We start from the raw sequence: 19,051 nt of genomic DNA, 5'->3' as shown, positions 1-19,051 counted from the left end.
TGTTTCTTGATTAGATTCAGGTTATGCATTTTTGGCAGGAATATCACAGAAGAGATGTGTCATCTCAGTGCACCATATCAGGAGGTACATGATGTCATTTTTGTCCCATTACTAGTGATAACTCTGATCACTTGCCAAGTTTCTCCACTAGTAAGGTTACTTTTTTTTTTTTTTTTTATAAAGATCTCATAAGGAGATACTTGAGACTATATAAATATCAGGTTTCTATTAAACTTTCACCTACTAGTTTTAACATCTATTGAAAACTCTTACCTGGGGCAATCATTACTATTGCAGTTGCCAAATGGTGATTTGCTAATCTCATCATTCCTTCAATATTTATTTTCTACTCTAAGGAAAAGCTCTTATGCTCCATTTATTATTCATTCATTTATTTGTTCACTCATATCAGTACTGATTCATAGCTTATTTGATTTTATAATTTATAATTACTATTCGTTTTGGTACTCAGATTGTCCCAGATTTGTATGTACGTACACATACTCACACACACAATTTTCACATCTGTATCTATTTCTCTACATCTATTCAGATATATTAAAAAGACAAGTTTGTACTGATAGCACCAATCCCAACCTAACACCACTGGGTTAATTCTAGTCTTCCCTTTCCATATTTCTAACTCCTCCACTGCATCCTAGAGAGATTGTCCACTATACATTTACTTATTTGCTCAATACAGGAAGGCACACTAAGTATTGTCAGAATTGCTATAATAGTATTAACATAAAAACAAACCTGTTATAACTAAAGTTCAATATTTACAGTTCTTTTTGACCTTTAGTCTAAAAGTATATGGCCAGTACGTATATTCAAGAATTATTTGGGTAAGTTCTCTCCATTCCCTCCCACCTTCAGTGTGATTATATTACTCATCTGAAATACAGTCAGATTCACTTATTTTGGTATTTTATTTTATCTATGTATTCATAGCAGGTTAACTGTTTTTACCACTTAAGTTAAAGTTGATTCAACAACCCACTCATCAATTTTATATATGCAGGCCAAAAAGCAGAGGACCTAGCATTTTAACATCCCCCTGCCACCTGTTATGACTTCCTGATATACTGAACCTTTAAAAGAAAGCATTTAAATAACCAAACATTTCTAATCAAATTTATTGTAGTTAATTTTTAGTTTTCAACTTCTAACTGAAATATGTTGAATGTTTTTAAAAGGGGGCAAGAGAAAGGAAGGGTAAAGATAACTGGAGCTAAAATTGCTGTAATCAACACCGCTGCTTTTATAAAAGGTCGGTGAAGTTCATGGCCTGAAGCCGGGGGAGGGAACATTCTCAAGGCTGAACTGTGTTCAATGCCTGGTTTCTCCTGGTGAGTCGCAGCCTGAAAGCCTTTACAAAGTCCCAATACAGACAAATTCATCAAGTGTTTTAAGATTATTCCATTCAGTGAATGATATGAAAACCACTGGCAAGTAACAGGCCCCCTCTACCACTCATTCCATGGTCAGTGGATGCTGCTCTCCTCTGGAGGACAGTCACAAGTAACCCAGTTATTTAAAAAAAAAAAAAAAAAAAAAAGGTCATTTCCTATCAGAATCTCCTAGGCATTTCACATATACCCCTTTCAGACCAAGTAATCCAGTGGATCGGATCGGATCTGTATTGGATGTATTAGATCAGATAAAACGTCTTTGTGTTTTTGTTTTTTTTTGGTCAAAGACAAGTAATAAAGTAGCAGCAATTTAGTAAGATTCAACTTCATATGCTCAAAAGAGATTCCTGGTTGATTCTAGTAAGTTTTTTACTGCTCCTTTCTCCACACCCAACTCCAAATGAAGACCCACTTCTGCTCTAAAGGAATGTGGGGCATCAAGAAAACCCTGCCCAGCCAGGCGTCTGTGCAGAAAAGGAGAAACAAATGCCTGTTAAGTTACAGGTTTTAACCAATTCATTCAGACTTGCTAATACAGAAGGAGAATAATCTGTCACCAGAAACTATACATACAATAAAACCTCAGTGCCTAAAAATCCATTTTCTTTTGTAACAATCTGCTCAGTTCTTCCTTAGCCTTGAGAAACTTCTGACCTTCACAAACGAAGTCAGTGAAACCCCCATCTTGTGTCCAGGAAATAAGAAACCAGAGGAAAGGAGCTCAAATTAAGGTCAAACTTAGTAGTTACCGCTCTCTGACCTCATAATCTAATCTCGGTACCTGGATCTTGTCGTCTTCTCCCCACTCCACACCTCCCTCCTTATCTTGGTTTCTGGTACCAAACCACAGATCTGAGAGCTGGAGTTCTGATGTTCCTCTTCAGGTTTACCCAAGCAGTGACCCCAATAAATCTTCAGAGCTACGTCATAACCTGCTGTAATAAACTCTGAGACTCAGAGCTCCACCAGGTGGTAGCTGATCTACCTGGTCTCCACTGCTGGCCATCCTCACTGAGCCTCAGTTATACCTCTTTATGCTTTCATTTCTCTTTTTGAGGGTAGTGATTATTATACCACAAGCCAGAGGAAATGAGTATGGTGGGACCAGGGCATGGGGTGGTGGGGATGGCGGGGGGCATGGGGAGGGGGGGGATTGAGTTCCTTCGAAATTTTCAAGATCAAACAGAGAAGCTGAAGATTGCTCATGTCTGTAAACAGCAGTACATTAAACAGTATCTATGGAGAAGAAGAACCAATTTAATTCTCAGGAGTAACGAGAGACTGGCATACACCATAATAGAGATGAGGTATAAGCTTTGTAAAGCATTCATATTCTAATTTATTGAGATCACAGATGTGGTAGAGTATTAGTAACTATCCATTTTCTCAGCAATCTTTTGGCTTCTTCCAAAATTTAGTGCTCCAAAACCAGTTTCCACTGCTACAAGAACAAGCTGATAAAGAAGCTAGTAAGTAGGACAAGCTGATAAATAAATGAGAGAATGATTCTTATTACCTAAACGTTGTACTCCAAAGATTTCCAGTCATCATGGTATGTGGGGGAAGATATGGCCAAGAGATGGACAAGCTGGAAGTGGCTTAATTATACTATACTACATTAGAACGATTTTTCATCCCACCACAAAATGTATTCGAGTCCTTTCTTTCTAAATAACCCAATATTGGAATCTATTTTATTTATGACTTCGGTTTCTATTTAATGTTAATTTAACTAAAAATTAAATGCTATTCTGAAACTTATTAGAATATCATATGCTATTCTTAATAGCTTTATGAAATATAACTTACAACCCTAAATTCACCCTCTTGGGTACAATTCAATGGGTTTTCATATAGTCACAGACTTGGACAACCATCATCACTACAGAGCTTAGTACATTTTCATAGCCCCCAAAAGAAACTCTGTATCCATCATCAGTCACTCATTCCTCTCTCCCCTCAACCCTCCAACCAGGAATCTACTTTCAGTATCTGAATGTGCCTACATTCAGAGCATTTCATATAAATGGAACCGCACAATACATGGTCCTTTGGGACTGGCTTCTTTCACACAGAATAACGTTTTCCAAAGTTCATCCATATTATACCACGTGAGGTATATTATACCACATGAAGGAGAACTTCATTTTTACTGTTTCATAATAATCTATCGTACGAATAAACTGTATTTTGTTTATCCTTTTATCGGTTGATGCACACTGGGTTGTTTCCACTTTTTTGGCTGCTATAAACACTTGTGTATAAGTTTTTGTGTGGATACAATTCTTTAAGAGTAGAATTGCTGAATCATGTGGTAACTCTATGTTAACATTTTTGAAGAACTGTGGAGCTGTTTTTCGAAGTGGCTATACCATTTCAACCCCATGACCAATGATGGAGTGGCCCAACTTTCTCACACCTTCCTCTACACTGGTTATTGCCTTTTTATTTTAGGCATCCTAATAGATGTGAAGTGGTATCTCACTGCATTTATCCATGCTGTTACATTTTAAAACATTTTATAAAGAGGGCTAAGAATAAAAGCCTCCTATTTTCAAAGAGCATTTGGCTACAGGAAATAATCTGAGGACCACAAATCTTTCAACATAAAAAAAAAAAATGAAGTTGAAAGAATTAACTTTTACCTTTTAGAAGTTAAAAACAAAAGTTAGAAATACAAACTGTTTTCTAAAAATTGACAGGTCATTCCTGCCAGATAGGAGGAGGTAAATACATACTTTAAAGATATTCTGAAGTCTGAGGGGACCAAAATATATTTACAGTTTTCTGAGTATTGTCAGTTTTCTCTTCTACAAGCAGCATAAAATACTCAGATTAGAAACAGACTCGAGGCAAGGGACATGCAAAAGTTTCCCTAGGAGTCTGAAAACAATACATTCAGCTGGAGCCTTAAAATGACTTAAGATAAGCCAAAAAGAAACATTCATCTATCTAGGTAATCTGTTCTGGGGACGAAGCTCAGAAAAAAAGTGTGGAGGGAAGTTCAAGAGTTGCATGTAATAAATATAAATAGAAAAGATGACTGGAAAAAGGAAATAGGAGTGTGGGGGAAAAATGAATGTCAAAATTTCAAAAATTTCTTCCAACATATCATTTCTGAAAACTACGAATTTTTTTTTTTTACCATTTATAAAATGTAATTACCATTTATAAAATGTAATTACCATTTATAAAATGTAAAAAGACCACAATTGTCTGAGTAAAGATCACAGGAAGCAGGTTGCTAGAAGAGGTCTGGGTCAGGTTCTCTGATGCTTAGTGGAGAGCTATCTACATAAAGCATGAAATTCATAAAATTTTATGACTTAATTTTTGGGACCACCTAATCTAGTAGTTTTCAATCATGGGTAATGCTCCTCACTGCCCCTGTCCCCCACCCACTCCCCAGCTCTTTAGGGAGACTTGGTAACGTGTGAGAGTGTTTTGGGGCTGTTACGAGACTTAAGACCATACTGGAATTCAGTGGGAAGGAGGCAAGGATGTTAGAATTCTACTACAAGGGCAGTCTGATACAATATAAATACAGTCTCAACCAAAATGCCAGTATCTTCCAGATGAAGAAATTCTTCTGCCAGATGAAGAAATTCTTCTGCCAGATGAAGAAATTAAGATCCAGAAAGGTCATGTAATCCACCTAAATTCATAGCTGACTGGGAGAATCCAGAATTCAATTTTCTGATCCCCATGATTGTGTACACGTGTACATTACAGTTCTGTGAAGTTCTTTATCTTACAAAGACTGCATTATTTTCTGAAAATAATGGAGGTTGTTGTTCAGTTTCCACTGTGTTGAAATTTAGGTAGATGTGGGATCCCACAAGGAATGAACAAGTGAGGAGAAGAATCTATCACATGTGAACCATATTTCATACTTTCCCTAAATAGGGCATTGCTTGCAGAAACATCAGGACTGTTAACACAACAGCCCATGCTGCTGGGTCACTGCCTATTGAGAAACTGAGCAATTATGCCTTGTTCTTTTTCTTTTTTTTTTTTTTTTTTTTTTTTAATTTTTTTTTTTTTTTAACATTTATTCATTTTTGAGACAGAGAGAGACAGAGCATGAACGGGGGAAGGTCAGAGAGAGAGGGAGACACAGAATCCGAAACAGGCTCCAGGCTCTGAGCTGTCCGCACAGAACCCGACGTGGGGCTCGAACTCACAGACCGCGAGATCATGACCTGAGCCGAAGTCGGACGTCCAACCGACTGAGCCACCCAGGCGCCCCGCCTTGTTCTTTTTCTTAATCCAACTACCTCAAAATCTTTGCTGTGGATTTACCTTAGAATACACTGACTTATTACTCACTGTCCTCCTTGCCTAAACACTCATTTGAAAAGAAGGGGTCCCTCTCCATTGGCAATATATCTGGATCATACCTGAATAAAGCGACCCCTCTCCCAGGGCTCTCTGTAGGTATATGTGGCCCTTGGGTTGAAGCTGAGCTATGCATCCAGGTACAGACAATTCCCTGCTCCATGCCTACTAGAACAGTCTTCCAAGTGAATATGAGGTTTTTAGAGGCCATTTATCCTTGTTTTTAGCGCCTTGGGAAAAAAATTTTTTTTTGTATAATTTTGTTTCTAAACCAGATGTTCCATAAAACACAATGACACTAACCTGTTTTGAAAGTCTTAGTGACAAAGGAATACGTGTCCACACCCAGTCTGGAATGTCTCTAGAGGTTTATCCTTGATTTTTAGCCTATGTAATTTCTCCCCAGATAACATGTGACAAGCTCAGTTCTCGGTGTTCTAACAGAATCAGTCAGCCTGGCCACAGGAGAGAAACCCAGTATCATCCTTCAGTAGGCATCCTGGGTCTGGAATAAAAGGATTTTAATAGTATTTCCTAGTTGACTAGGCCACTTCCTAGAATACAGGTTTTATTGTTGGCATCATTTTTATTCATTTCAATAAAGTGCAGCATGCAAACTCACACTCTCTCACTAAGCCAGACTCCTATGGCAAAATGCACAAAGTAAAGGATGGACATGCCCCAACAACAAAAGGAGGAAAACCTTGTTTCTATTCCCTCAAATCCAGGACTAGATAAGAACTAGGAGAAGATGGTCCTGGTGGGCCCCCTTCCCTTTACTGGTGAAGGAAGCCAAGAAAAAAAAAAAAAAAAAGGTTCCCAGAAATATCAGCTATAGTTATAGTGACAAATACAAAAGAGCACCCCAAATGAAGGTCATAACCAATTTTGGGTGGAATCTCCTCCCAAGTAAGAGGCTTAAATTGCTACAGTTAGGAGTATGCTTTGGAGTCGGCCTGCATTCAAATCTACCTCCATTGCTGATCTTGGTTATGTTGCTGAACCCTTCTGTACCTCAGTTTCCTCAGCTATCACAACTGGAAATGAAAACTGTCCTCATCTCATAGAGTTGCTTTTAAGAAAATAGCTGTGTTGGCGCGCCTGGGTGGGTCCGTCAGTTAAGCATCTGACTTTGGTTCAGGTCATGATCTCAGGTTTGTGAATTCAAGCCCTGCATTGGGCTCTGTGTTGACAGCCTGGAGCCTGCTTCAGATTCTGTCTCTGCTCGCTCTCTCTCAAAAATAAACATTTAAAAGAGAAAAAAAGAAAAAAGTTGTGTCAATGGTTAAGGTTTAGCATATGATAAACACTCCTGTGGCCCAGTGCTCACCAGCTAAGGAGCTACCACTATGGATTGATAAGGATTTCTTCTCCTTTGTTATTTCTGGAAAGGTGCTTCCCCCACTCTTAAAAGAGGAGATTCATACACAACTGTGGGATTCTCACAACTGGACAAAACAGGATTATCTGAGCTCTTGTCCAAGCTAGTACTATGTAATTTTGAATTATTCTTTTATTCCACCTGGTTTCATTTCCCCCAACCACCCTTCCCCCCCTCCCGCCCCCAGCAGGGAGCTGATGCCTGTCCTCTTCCTCTTGCCCATTTCTGTTAGTTCACATAATGTGAGTACCTTTTGGGGGACTGACTGCTAACTGCAGAGACTGGATCTACTTTCTGAGAGAAGCAGGTAGAAGTACTTCAGAGGTATCTGGGACTCCATCTGGACCATCCACCCCAGCTAAATTTATTTCTTTTCCACTAATGCACACTTTTTGTTAGCCAGCCACCCCCTGTGTACATAACCATGCCCTAGGAGAATCTGCTTTGTATAGGATGACTGTAAAGTCATGACAGGGTCTTTGAAGAAGCTATAAACTCCATCTTAAATATGTCAACAGAATCAGAGTCAAACAGAGTTTATTTTCCAAAGGGTTGAGAGGGCATGATTGTTTGAACTTTTGCCACTATGTTCTCAAACTGTCCTAAAAAGGATGATCGAAAGACCTGGGCCCTGACAATGTTAGGAAGGGGAGGTCTCCACTTCAAGCACAGTTACCCACTAAAGCAGTATTTTACAGTGATGCTTTGAAATAGATAATGTTATGTGGAAAGAAACATAGGCCAGAGTGCAGAAGGTATCCTTTCCTTCAGGAATCCTGACATTAATATTTTCACTCTGAGGACTTTGAAGGTAAACAGAGGTCAACTGCTCTGGTAGAGAAAAAGGCACTTTTTAGAATCCTTCACACACGAACACCAGATGCGGCTGGTGCTGCTAGCTGTCCCCGTCACCGTATAGTCCTAATACCACACCGCCCCAAGTTCTCACGATCGGGATGACTACACCGGTAAACCATCCCCTCTCCTCCCTTTGCAGGGGGAAAGGCAGCAGCTACAGGACCATCTTTTACTCTCACTACCTGCTGAACGAAGCCACTCAACAAATGACACTACCAGTGAAAGCTTGAAAGGAAGCAGATCCTAGGTAGTATCTTCATCTAGTTAAGGGTTTGACCCGGACAGTATCTTGAAAGAATATCAAAACAAACTTGTGATGGTCCACATCTGCTTCACGTTGGCCTGTTACAATCCAGTCTGATGTTTGTTGCTCCACTCCTCAGATTTTTAATGGTTAGCTTCACTCATTTGGGAAATAAAGACGTTCTGCCTCAACCAAGTCCGTCCCACAAGCACTTCCCACAAGTACTTGTCCAGAGCCTTATGGCTATCATAACAAAAACTTCTGAGTCATAAAACATAATGTGCGTCAGTGTACAGGATTTCTAGGTAATATGGTTTCTGTAAAGTCCAGATCATAGGCTTCAATCAGTGAGTTTGGCATGGAGGAAAAAACCTAAACAATAAAGCCAATAAAAGAAATCACAACCCTATTCTTAGCCATAGTCTGTATTACTAAACCAGGTCAGTTTAGGAAAAGGCAATCATACTAATTACAAACTAATCTTCTAATCATTGAAAAGAAGGAGACCACCCTGCTTCTCTAACACATATTAGGCACATGCCAGGCAAAATGAGACAATAGATGTGTGTGGGTTTGTATCAAAATACCTTATGAACTCTTAGATGATTAACACTGTGCAATATAATGAATCTTAGAGTTCTAAAAACCAAGTATTCTTCGTCTGTATACAAAAGCATATGAAGAGTAAGTCCTACTTGTAAGGTAGGCAGACTAAGAAAATACATTTAACACATTCTTCTTTTAGGTTGACCTGAAGTGCTTGTTGGATCATTTGAAGAGCCAGCTTAACATTCTGTATCTTCTTTAAGGATCATTCTGCAAAGTTTACTTTGAACCTTTATTAGTGGCTGATGCAGAAGAAACAAAAGAGATGGAGGGAGGAGAGGGAAAACAAGTGCCGATATATAAACAAACTCTACAACTGAAAAGACCATTGCCTCAACTTTCCAAAACCATTTTGGAAAGACTTCCATTTAAAGATCAGACACAACAGCCCACAACAGGCCTCCAAGTATATTTTTATAGCCTTGTTCCTACTTTCCAGTTTTTCATCAATGAACACTCCTCCCGTCAACAAGATCCAGGGGCATTTCCTACATATTGTATGCATAACCTATGCACAACCAAGTTTAGGTCATCTTAAAACTAAATACCAATAGGAAGTAGAAAACGTGTACATAGGTGTTACTGATTTTTAAGCTGCATAACAGGATAATGGCAATTCTTTAGGAAGGTTGTATTACATTTAAAAATAAGTATTTTTGGAAATCAACTTTACTGGGGGCAAAAATGAGTGCCATCTATACTAATAAATTATTTGGTTCTCAAAGTCACATATTAATACCACTACAGAGGCACCTGGGTGGCTCAGTTGGGGAAGCGTCCAACTTCGGCTCAGGTCATGATCTCACAGTCCGTGAGTTCGAGTCCCACGTCGGGCCTGGAGCCTGCTTCAGATTCGGTGTCTCCCTCTCTCTCTGCCCCTCCCCACTCTGTCTCTCTCAAAAATAAACATTAAAAAAAAGTTAAAAAAAAAAAAAAAAAAAAACCACTACAGATAAATCAATTCATGGGTGGGAAAAAAATCTATTTTCTGATGAATACAGTAAAAATATAGAAATAAGAAAAGAGAGGAGCATTTGCTCCTTAAACTGGTTTTTGAAAAAACTATCTAGCACAGACCTTCCTTGCAAGCTCTCTTTCCAACCAAGAGTTTGGGGCTTAGGCACAAGTTAGTAAGAAAGAATGTAAACAAGTCCAAACTTCAGAAGTTCATTGCAAAGTACTTCCTGCGCTGCACTGAGAACAGAACTAAAATAGGTCAAAACTGATCTCACCTCTGAGCAACTTAAATCAGTGCTCTGCCACTGTTCTAACGCACTACCTCAGGCCATTTACTGGTGATCTAACAAGGCTGAGGCTAAACCTCTCTGCAAAAAGGCTTGTCTGACAATTAACTAAGGAATCTCACTGGCTGCTAAATAAAGAATTTATATGGAATGGATGTGGGGTCTTTGGTTTTAAACAGATTTAAACAGGACAAAAGGAGGGGGGGGCGTTGGTTGGGCTTGCAATATTTTGAAGGCTTGAGAATATTAAGGACCATATTGCAACTCTGTTTCCCAAAAAAGCTCCAAGAAAGGACTGATAATCAATTTACTGTTAATTATAATACAAATAAGTCTTCAGAACTACTCTGAATCTAGTGGAATTTGGGATTCTACAGACATTATTTTAAAATCAGACTGTAGCAAAGGGGGCTTAAGGAATGAAAACCAGTCCTTTGTGAAGATCATCATCCACATTAATTACCAGAATTCTTACTATTATTGAGTGCGAGTGGCTTTAAAATTATCTATCGCATTTACTTTGATCCTTATGCCCTTTGAGATAAGTACTATCAACAGAATATTAATGGGAGGAAAACTGCGGTCCAGAGGAGGGTCTTGAATCAGTAAGTGGCAGAATCTGGATTTGAACCAGGTCAGCTTGACTGACACTTTTATTACACTGCCTTTGACTAGAAAGTCTCTCAGACATGATAACTGGTTACCAAGAAGCAACTTTCTGTTCTCCTCTCTCAGTCTCAATTTAGAGATTTAGGCACCTTTTCACAGGTACCAACACAGTAACACTTAATGTTCTACAGAAATACACAGAACTACCCTACCAAATACACAGTAGGTTTTTAGTATTTTGGTGAACACCCCTACAGATAAACTAAGATGACATGGTAAAGTGCTGGAAAAGTCAACATCTTCCTACTAGTTAGGTAGGACCTTTCTAAACCTAAAAAGGTTTCCTCCATTAGGGTTTTCATTTATTTAGCATTCTAAGATGTGTAAACAGCCTGATTCTTTCATAACCTTGTTGTTTGCTTTTTTTCATTGAGGTGTAGCCAGGACCTGTAACCCTCAACAGTTTCTTCTGCCTTCTGTTCAATGTTCATTTGCACAATTACATTGGCCTTCTATATGAATATTAAAATTCTATGAAAAATTATACTGTAATATTGTGTGAATTCTTATTTTTATTCATGCTTTTGAAAGTACAGTAACACTTTATATTATACTCTGCCTGTTTTTGCTCCTTTATTATAAACTACCCTGCTTGAGAACATGAATTCCTTTCCATTTAAACTTATTTTCATTTCCAATAATATGTTTCCAAATTTATTCTTTAAGTCCTGTGTATTTATTCATCCATTTACTTTTGAGCGATGGTTTACGTAAGGCAAATAAAGGACAAAATGGATTAAAAATGATTCAAAATACAAGAGAACCAATGGTTACTAGTTTACACTAGAAATTTTCTACACAACTGCATTCTCTAGGGGAATTATTTAGATCTTTTAATTTTAAATTTTAAAACATTAATCTTTAAAATTAACTTGCCCCACAACGGCTAGAAAACAAAAACTTAGATCCTTCTATTCAATGTCCAGGTAACTCTAGGTACCACTTAATTTTTCAATAATTCTCTATTGAAATTTACTACATTTTTAGAAATTTTAGTCCTAAAAGTATCTTTCATGGTTTATTTTTGTATAAATATTAGCATTTTGAGACAGTATTATTTTTAAGATTGTAGATTAGTCCGTATAATCATGTTCATTAGAACTATTTCTTATTTCTCCTAATCCTATATTTACAATGCAGGTTATATAGCTATCTATCTTCATATTCCAGAAGCATTTACTCTATTTCTCCTCCCCTTTATTTTTATGTACATAAAAGTCCTTGACTATTATGGTTCTGTAATTTTAAAGATTTTAATGTTCCTATATAATAATTATTAAATACCCATTAAAATGGCATGAAAAGGCTACACTAATTATAAAGAAAGAAAATAACTCATAATGTATGTACTTGTGAGGAAATAAGAATATAGCCATTGACAAATGTCTTGTCAAAACACTCTATTCCACTTTAAGGTGGCGGGGGGGGGGTCAAGCCCCATCCCTACTCCCCAAGTCTTTAAAATGTTCTGAAGCATTCCAGTTATACAGTAAGACAAAAGCTTTGTGGGCCAAAAGTTAAAATCTGTGAATTTCAGAAAGATTAAGCCAGTGTGGAAGCTCTGTAACCCCTAGTCATTAGGATGGTATGATCAATCACTAAAAAATAAAAAGTGATTTTACAATAAAGAGTGGATTTCAGGGGCCAAAATGTGCTGCACTGCAGAAAAATCAGCAATGTGAATGGCCTAGAGAGCTTTCACTCTAAAACTGGCCCAGCTTCTTAGCAAGAGTCCTAGCAAATCACTCATTCTTTGCACTTCGTGTTCCATAAACACTAACTTTATTTTCTACTTACATTTACAAAAGAGGCAAATAGATTCTCAACATTTCTGAATCATCTGAAGAACCATGGAGATAGGTCAATACGAAATAGCTATTTAAAAGGGAGTTTAAGTTTAAACAAGTTAGGTCCTCAGAAAAGGCTGCAATGCAAAGTCTGAGGGCTGTTTCACATAGCCATGTGATAGCTGATGAACTTGAGATTTCCACACATACTTATCACTGGAATATAAATCAGTTTATATGTGAGAATCAGTGGCTCTTCCTGCTTGTTTCCTTTGGGGATGATGTTAACGTTTCTTAGCATTTTTTAAAAAACATTTTTTAAAGAGCAGGGGAGGGGGCAGAGAGAAAGGGAGACACAGAATCTGAAGCAGGCTCCACGCTCCGAGCTGTCAGCCCAGAGCCCGGAGGTGGGGCTTGAACCCACGAACCGTGAGATCATGACCTGAGCCAAAGTCGACTGCTTAACTGACTGAGCCACCCAGGTGGCCCTACATTTCTTAGGATTTCTTTTAGTAGCATTGTATTGTCCAGTTTCTTATGTGAATGCTTAATAGATTTAAATAACCTACTTTTCTTCAGGCAAAGACTCTAATTAGAAATTTAACAAATTCCTTGCATTCATCTTCATTAGTTGTTTTTCAGAACAATTTTTAAATTATGTGCTGTACCATCCTAAGGTTTTATAACAACCCAAAAATGCAGGACCACCGTTGAGAAAAGCACAGAAAAATACTCTGACAGATTCTAGAACTTATTAAACAATCATTTACTATTTTTACTTTTTTACATTGTATTTGGGTTATGAGTCACTTTTGGTGATGTAACTTTTGTGGAGAACCTATCTCAAATTTTTTTGATGGGGCTAGCTGGATTGAGTGTTTGTCAAGTCCCAAAGTGCACCGGGTTGAGAAAAAAGACAAGAGTCCAATAACCCTGCATCACAGCAACTCTATACTGACCGGCACAGACATAGTCCCAAACCCAGTGACGTCAAATGGCTGCCTTAGAACTTTGCAAGTCAAGAGTAAGCAGTTATAAACAGATTTAACAGATAAACATTAGATCGGACTCATGATCTCATCTGGCAGCCTTGCATATTTCCCATCCAAAAGTCCCAGCTGGGATCACACTAATTGGGCCTCTTCAACCATATTGAGCAATAGGCAAAGAGAAATTTAGGGAGAAAATTTTAAAACTGATAAGAAACATATTGACATAGTGCTTGGTGAGGGGGAGCTGAAATACACCATCTGGATGCTTGTGTTTGTGAAAACTTTTGTTTAGTGGAAATAATTCACCTAACTCACAAGCTGTACAAATATTAAGATCAAAAGTCCTAACTTGCACAACCTATCAGGAAAACCTGTGATACAGGAAACAGAGACTGTTGTCCAGACTTCTGTCAAACCAAAGCCAAAATATCTTTGTGCGACCAGTGCCTATCTTGACTGCCCTGGTGTCCCTCAGTACTCAGAGTCTGTACCAGCACTTTATGGCCACATCTTTTCACTAAGAAAGTATACTCCTAGTAGAGGTTCACATTTAGAACATCTACAAGTGTTTTGGCTTGATTTCCTTTTAACACTTTTGGAAGTGAATAATATCCCTGTGTATGAGGAGGAGTCTGGTATAGAACTAACGGATTCATTAATGCCATACTGTTTGGTAATTCGATAGTTGGAGAGCTAAAGCTATTCAACAAAATTGAAATTGTGTACAAGGCTGGAATCACTGTGATATAAATAACCATAGTGTTTACTTCAATGCCGGGAATTTATGTGGATGGAAAAGCAAAAGTTTCCCTGGATTAGATGGGCTGTTTTCTCAACATGTGACAGTATCAAGTACCTTTTCAACATGCTTTCTTAGAAATTAAAGATTTTCCTAAAAATTCTTTTTACCATACCCGCTACTGAACTGATAAATTTCCTCAATCATTAAGAATTTAATACTACATACCCTCAATTTCTCTTCATTTTCTCTTTATTAAGGCTTCTTTGCACTGTAAGTCTGCATGACTGCACTTTTCCTCTTCAAAACCAAACTGCTTTTTAATTTCTATTCCAAGGTCTTTTTAGACCTTGAGAAAATACCATTCCTTTTTGTCTTGCATACTGTACATAAAAGAGCACAAATCCTAAGTCTTAACTTATTAAGGTTGAATCATGTAAAGGTTGGGGTTTTTTCCTACCCTTCTTTTATCAACAGGTAAACTAAGCTATTTAATGGTAACACAGTTCTATTGATTAGAATTGACATCACAGAAATGTTACTAATCCCTGTTAAAAGAAACAGTTTCTGTCAGGTAGGATTCCAAAAGAACCCAAATCTATGGAAATCAGTCAAAAAGCATTTATCAAGAACCCAATCACCACTTCATACCTACTAGGATGATCCTAATTTAAAAAACAAGTATTGGGGAGGATATGGAGAAATTGGAATCCCATATACATAACTGGGGGGGAGTTTCAAATGGTGCAGTTACTATGGAAAGGTTTGGAAGTTCCTCAAAAAGTGGAAGATAAAATTACCATATGAGTCAGCAATTTTACTCCTAGGTGTATAGCTAATGTAACTGAAAAGAGAGACTCAAACAGATACTTGTACACCAATGTTCACTGAAGCGTTCATTATTCACAAGAGCAAAAGGGTGAAAATAACCTAAGCAAACATCGACAGATGAATGGATAAATAAAAGATGGTAGACCCATATAACAATATATCAGCCAAAAAAGGAACGATGCTCTGACATAGGCTACAACATGGATGAATTTTGAAAACATTACACTAAGTGAAAGAAGCCAAACACAAAAAGGACGAATATCCAGAATAGGCTAGAGACCGAAAATAAACTAGAGGTTAACCAGTGGCTAGAAGGAAAAATTGGGAAGTGCTGATTAACAGTTACACAGTTTGGGATGATGAAAAAGTTTTGCAAACAGATATCGGTGATAGCTGCACAACACGGTGAATGTAATTATACGCCACTGAATTGTGCACTTAAAAAATCACTAAGATGGCAAAATTTTAAGTATAATTTTAAGAATGACATCGAAACTCATTGAATTGCACAATTTTTAAGCGCGTTTTTAATAGTTAATTATTTTTGAGGAAGAGCGCAAACAGGGGAAGGGCAGAGAGACAGAGGGAGACACAGGATCCGAAACGGGCTCTGAGCTGACAGCAGAGAGCCCAATGCAGGGCTTCAACTCAGGAACTGCGAGGTGATAGCCTGAGCCTAAGTCAGATGCTTGACCCACTGAGCCACCCAGGTGCCTCGCTGAACTGTACACTTCAAATGGATTGTATGCTATGTGAGTTATATCTCAATAAACTTAAGAAGAATCCAATAGACTTGGGGGGTACAATGATAATTAGAGATATTTTACATCAACTAGTATAATTGAGAGAAAGCCAATTATCGTGTTTATCTAGGCAATGTTTAGTTGTGAAGGCAAATTGTAGTGATGGTACAGTTTGATTGCATCAGACTTCTCTAATTCTGATATAATAGTTTACAATAGAGTCTATAATAAAACCTAGCCCAGTAACAACTATATAAAATTAGGGGAAGAGGTATTTCAAACAAAATGGCACATATACTCCAGAGGTTCACACACAACCTGTCAAGGTACGGCTGACCCTTGAACAACATGGGTTTGAACTCTGTGGGCCTACTTACATGGAAAAAAAAATCTTTTTTTTAATAAATACAGTACTGTAAATGTATTTTCCTAACATTTCTTTTCTCTAGTTTACTTTATTGTAAAAATACAATACACAATACATATAATACAATATACAATACATATAACATACAATATGTGTTAATTGACTATATTATCAATAAAGCTTCTGATCAACAGTAGAATATTAAGTTTTGAGGGAGTCAAAAGTTATTGATGTGTTTTTGTTTTTTACTGAAGGGGTGGTCAGCCCCTGATCCCTGTGATGTTCAAGGGTCAACTGTACTTTAGATGAGTGATTCCCAAACACCAGAGTAAGACAATGCCTGTTATGGAAACTGACACAAGCAAGGACCACAACAAGCCTGTCGATCTGAAGTGTTAACTACAAATCACTCTTATTTATTAAAACAAGATTTCAGCGAGGCAACAGTGGCAATATTGGGGTCTTCACAGTTGGTAGGAAGCCAGGATGGCTTATTCTCACCTCTGCTCAGGGCCTTACCCTTACACCTGCTCTATTTCCTTTTCTTTTTAAAACTTGCACAAATTTTTACTAAACCAGGGTAACTCTCAATATTACTCACCATATTTGATTTACATTCCAAAATTATAAACAAATCCTAAAGATTACTAGACACTTTGGTTTATCAGCAACCCCTTCCATCAGCATGAAAAACAGTAAACTGCCAGTATGGAAATTACCAACGTGTATAAAGGGTGAAGGATAGGTCAGATATTTTGCTGTCAGATTAAAGAATGGATGGGGCTTCTAATCATGTGGATTAATGGAACCATAGATAACCTGAAGGGAAGTCTGGGTTTGGGTTATTTTTAGCTTAAGTTGGGAGTTTTTGCTGTAAAAACAAAATACAATGTATTTACTTTAGAAGATTTGAATAACCTCCTGATAAAAGTTCAATGTTACCACTTAATTCACTGTGAACATGTTTTTCTGTAAAATTATCAAAATGACTTTAATCCAAAAATGGAAGAAAGCACATTTAAAAATCAGTCATTTGGGAAAAGACTGATTATTAATACTAATAACCAGACAGTAACCATGACTGAGAAAGACAACAAGAGAAGCATGGAGAAGTGGTTCATAACACTGTGAACTATTCTATATAGAGAGACTTACTGGACTGAGGCTTTAGTTTTTCAATTGTAGAATAAGACAAAACATTACAACGTGGAACTTTTCCCCAAAGGAATGTGAGGAAAAGCTTGTGAGAGAAGCCTGGACAAATGACATGAGAGGAGAAAATTTTCTAACAGCTAGGAGTACCGTATGTTTTAAATTCACCTATTAGAAAAGATGACCCTGAAAACAGAATATGTGGGATCATAGAGAGAATGTGTCAGCTGCACGATTAAGTACATTGTCCTGAACGGGCCCATTTTCTCTGTAGAGAAAAGAAATCCTGCTCCATTGTCACATAACACCAAACTTTATCATGACCGTTTGTCCCAGACAATATGCATTAAATAGTCTGTCACCGCCACCAGGAAAAACACAGCAACATTCCATGGACGAAGCAAGCATCAAGATGTTGTACAAAGGAGACAGGATGAAGATGCAAAAGGCTTACTTCTAGTTGCAGTTTTAATATGCTTCCTGACTGAGCCATCCATCCTTTCCAGGTCTCCATTCCCAGAGCTGTAACTACAGGATGGTTTCTAAGGTACAAAGACCTCTCATGCTTTATATATAAAAATTAAAATGTCAAGAAAGAAATCAACCAAGAGCTCAATAAATGCCCTGCACTCATAAGTCAGCCTCTGAGCAGAAGCAAGCTCAGGTTCAATAATCCATAGGTAAATATTAAGAGTTACCCTTAGGTCCATAGAATAGAATAGAAGTTGAACTGTTTCACTTGGAGTGCTTCCCAAGTTACCGTCAGATAACTCTGTCAGATGAGAGAAGTCCACTTTATATAAAAGCCTAGTGTTCTTCAGACAGTAAAGCCATGGAAAACCCATTCTGTAAACAAGCTTCAACTGCTGTTAACTTCCTTTATAGGAACAACAACAAAGAACATGGTGGCAAGAATGAAAGAACACCGCCATCTAAACAGAATCAGTTTTGATATGCTTAAAATTTGTTTATATTGAGAAAATTCTGGCTATATCTATGTAATGGTAAAATCAAAACAATTTTTACATTTTAGTGTGTACCACTGGTATGCAATAAATAATTGGTTTACATTTTGTTCTGTGGAAGACAAACAGGGTGTGGAAGCAGTTTTTCTCACCAGAAGGTTACTTTATCCAAATCCAGGAAAATCCTGAGCTCCTCAGAGCTCCTGGATTCCAAAGATGTTCCAGAACAACAAGCAAACCATTTCATCTGAGAGTGTGTACATTTTTTCCAAAGGTTAAAAACCTTTCAAGATCATGTCACAATGACACCATTATGATGACTAAACAGACCCCCTGGAGGCCCTCTGCCTTGGCCCTCGGAGTCTCCAGGACACCAGGTCTCCCCTCCAGCCTTCCTCGGTATGGTCCGCCTTAGCACCCAGGTGCTCAAAGGAGCAGCTGGGAGGAGCACCTGCAGGTTCCAAAGCAACACAAAGGTCTATACCATCACACTCAGACCGCGACAGTCTAGGGGCCACTTGCCTTTTAAGAAGTACCCTAAATCCTTTTGGCCACTTTCATCAATCTTATTCACAGCCAGTTAGGCCGACTGCCTGAAGCAGGGTGGATCCAGAATTCTCACTACAACTCTTAACCTCAGGATCAGCCCTCAGCATCTGGAACTCAAATGCTGCTTCCTTTCACCTTCTCTCAGCTTGGTTCCTCTTAAGTCGTTTTGTT

The 19,051-nt window shown here is 38.0% G+C and overlaps 1 protein-coding gene across 11 annotated transcripts in view; it reads right to left on the bottom strand.

Annotated features, from left to right (window-relative positions):
- The window catches only part of RBPMS (RNA binding protein, mRNA processing factor), a 176,294-nt gene that overhangs the window by 73,938 nt on the left and 83,305 nt on the right, over positions 1 to 19,051 (bottom strand). The gene's annotated exons all lie outside the window — the stretch shown is intronic.

The sequence above is a fragment of the Panthera pardus genome, unplaced genomic scaffold (genome assembly GCF_024362965.1).
Source record: "Panthera pardus isolate Hobbes unplaced genomic scaffold, ASM2436296v1 HiC_scaffold_13, whole genome shotgun sequence".
Lineage (NCBI taxonomy): Eukaryota > Metazoa > Chordata > Mammalia > Carnivora > Felidae > Panthera > Panthera pardus.
The sequence above is the reverse complement of the archived record's forward strand: the minus strand, read 5'-3'. Positions and strand labels throughout refer to the sequence as shown.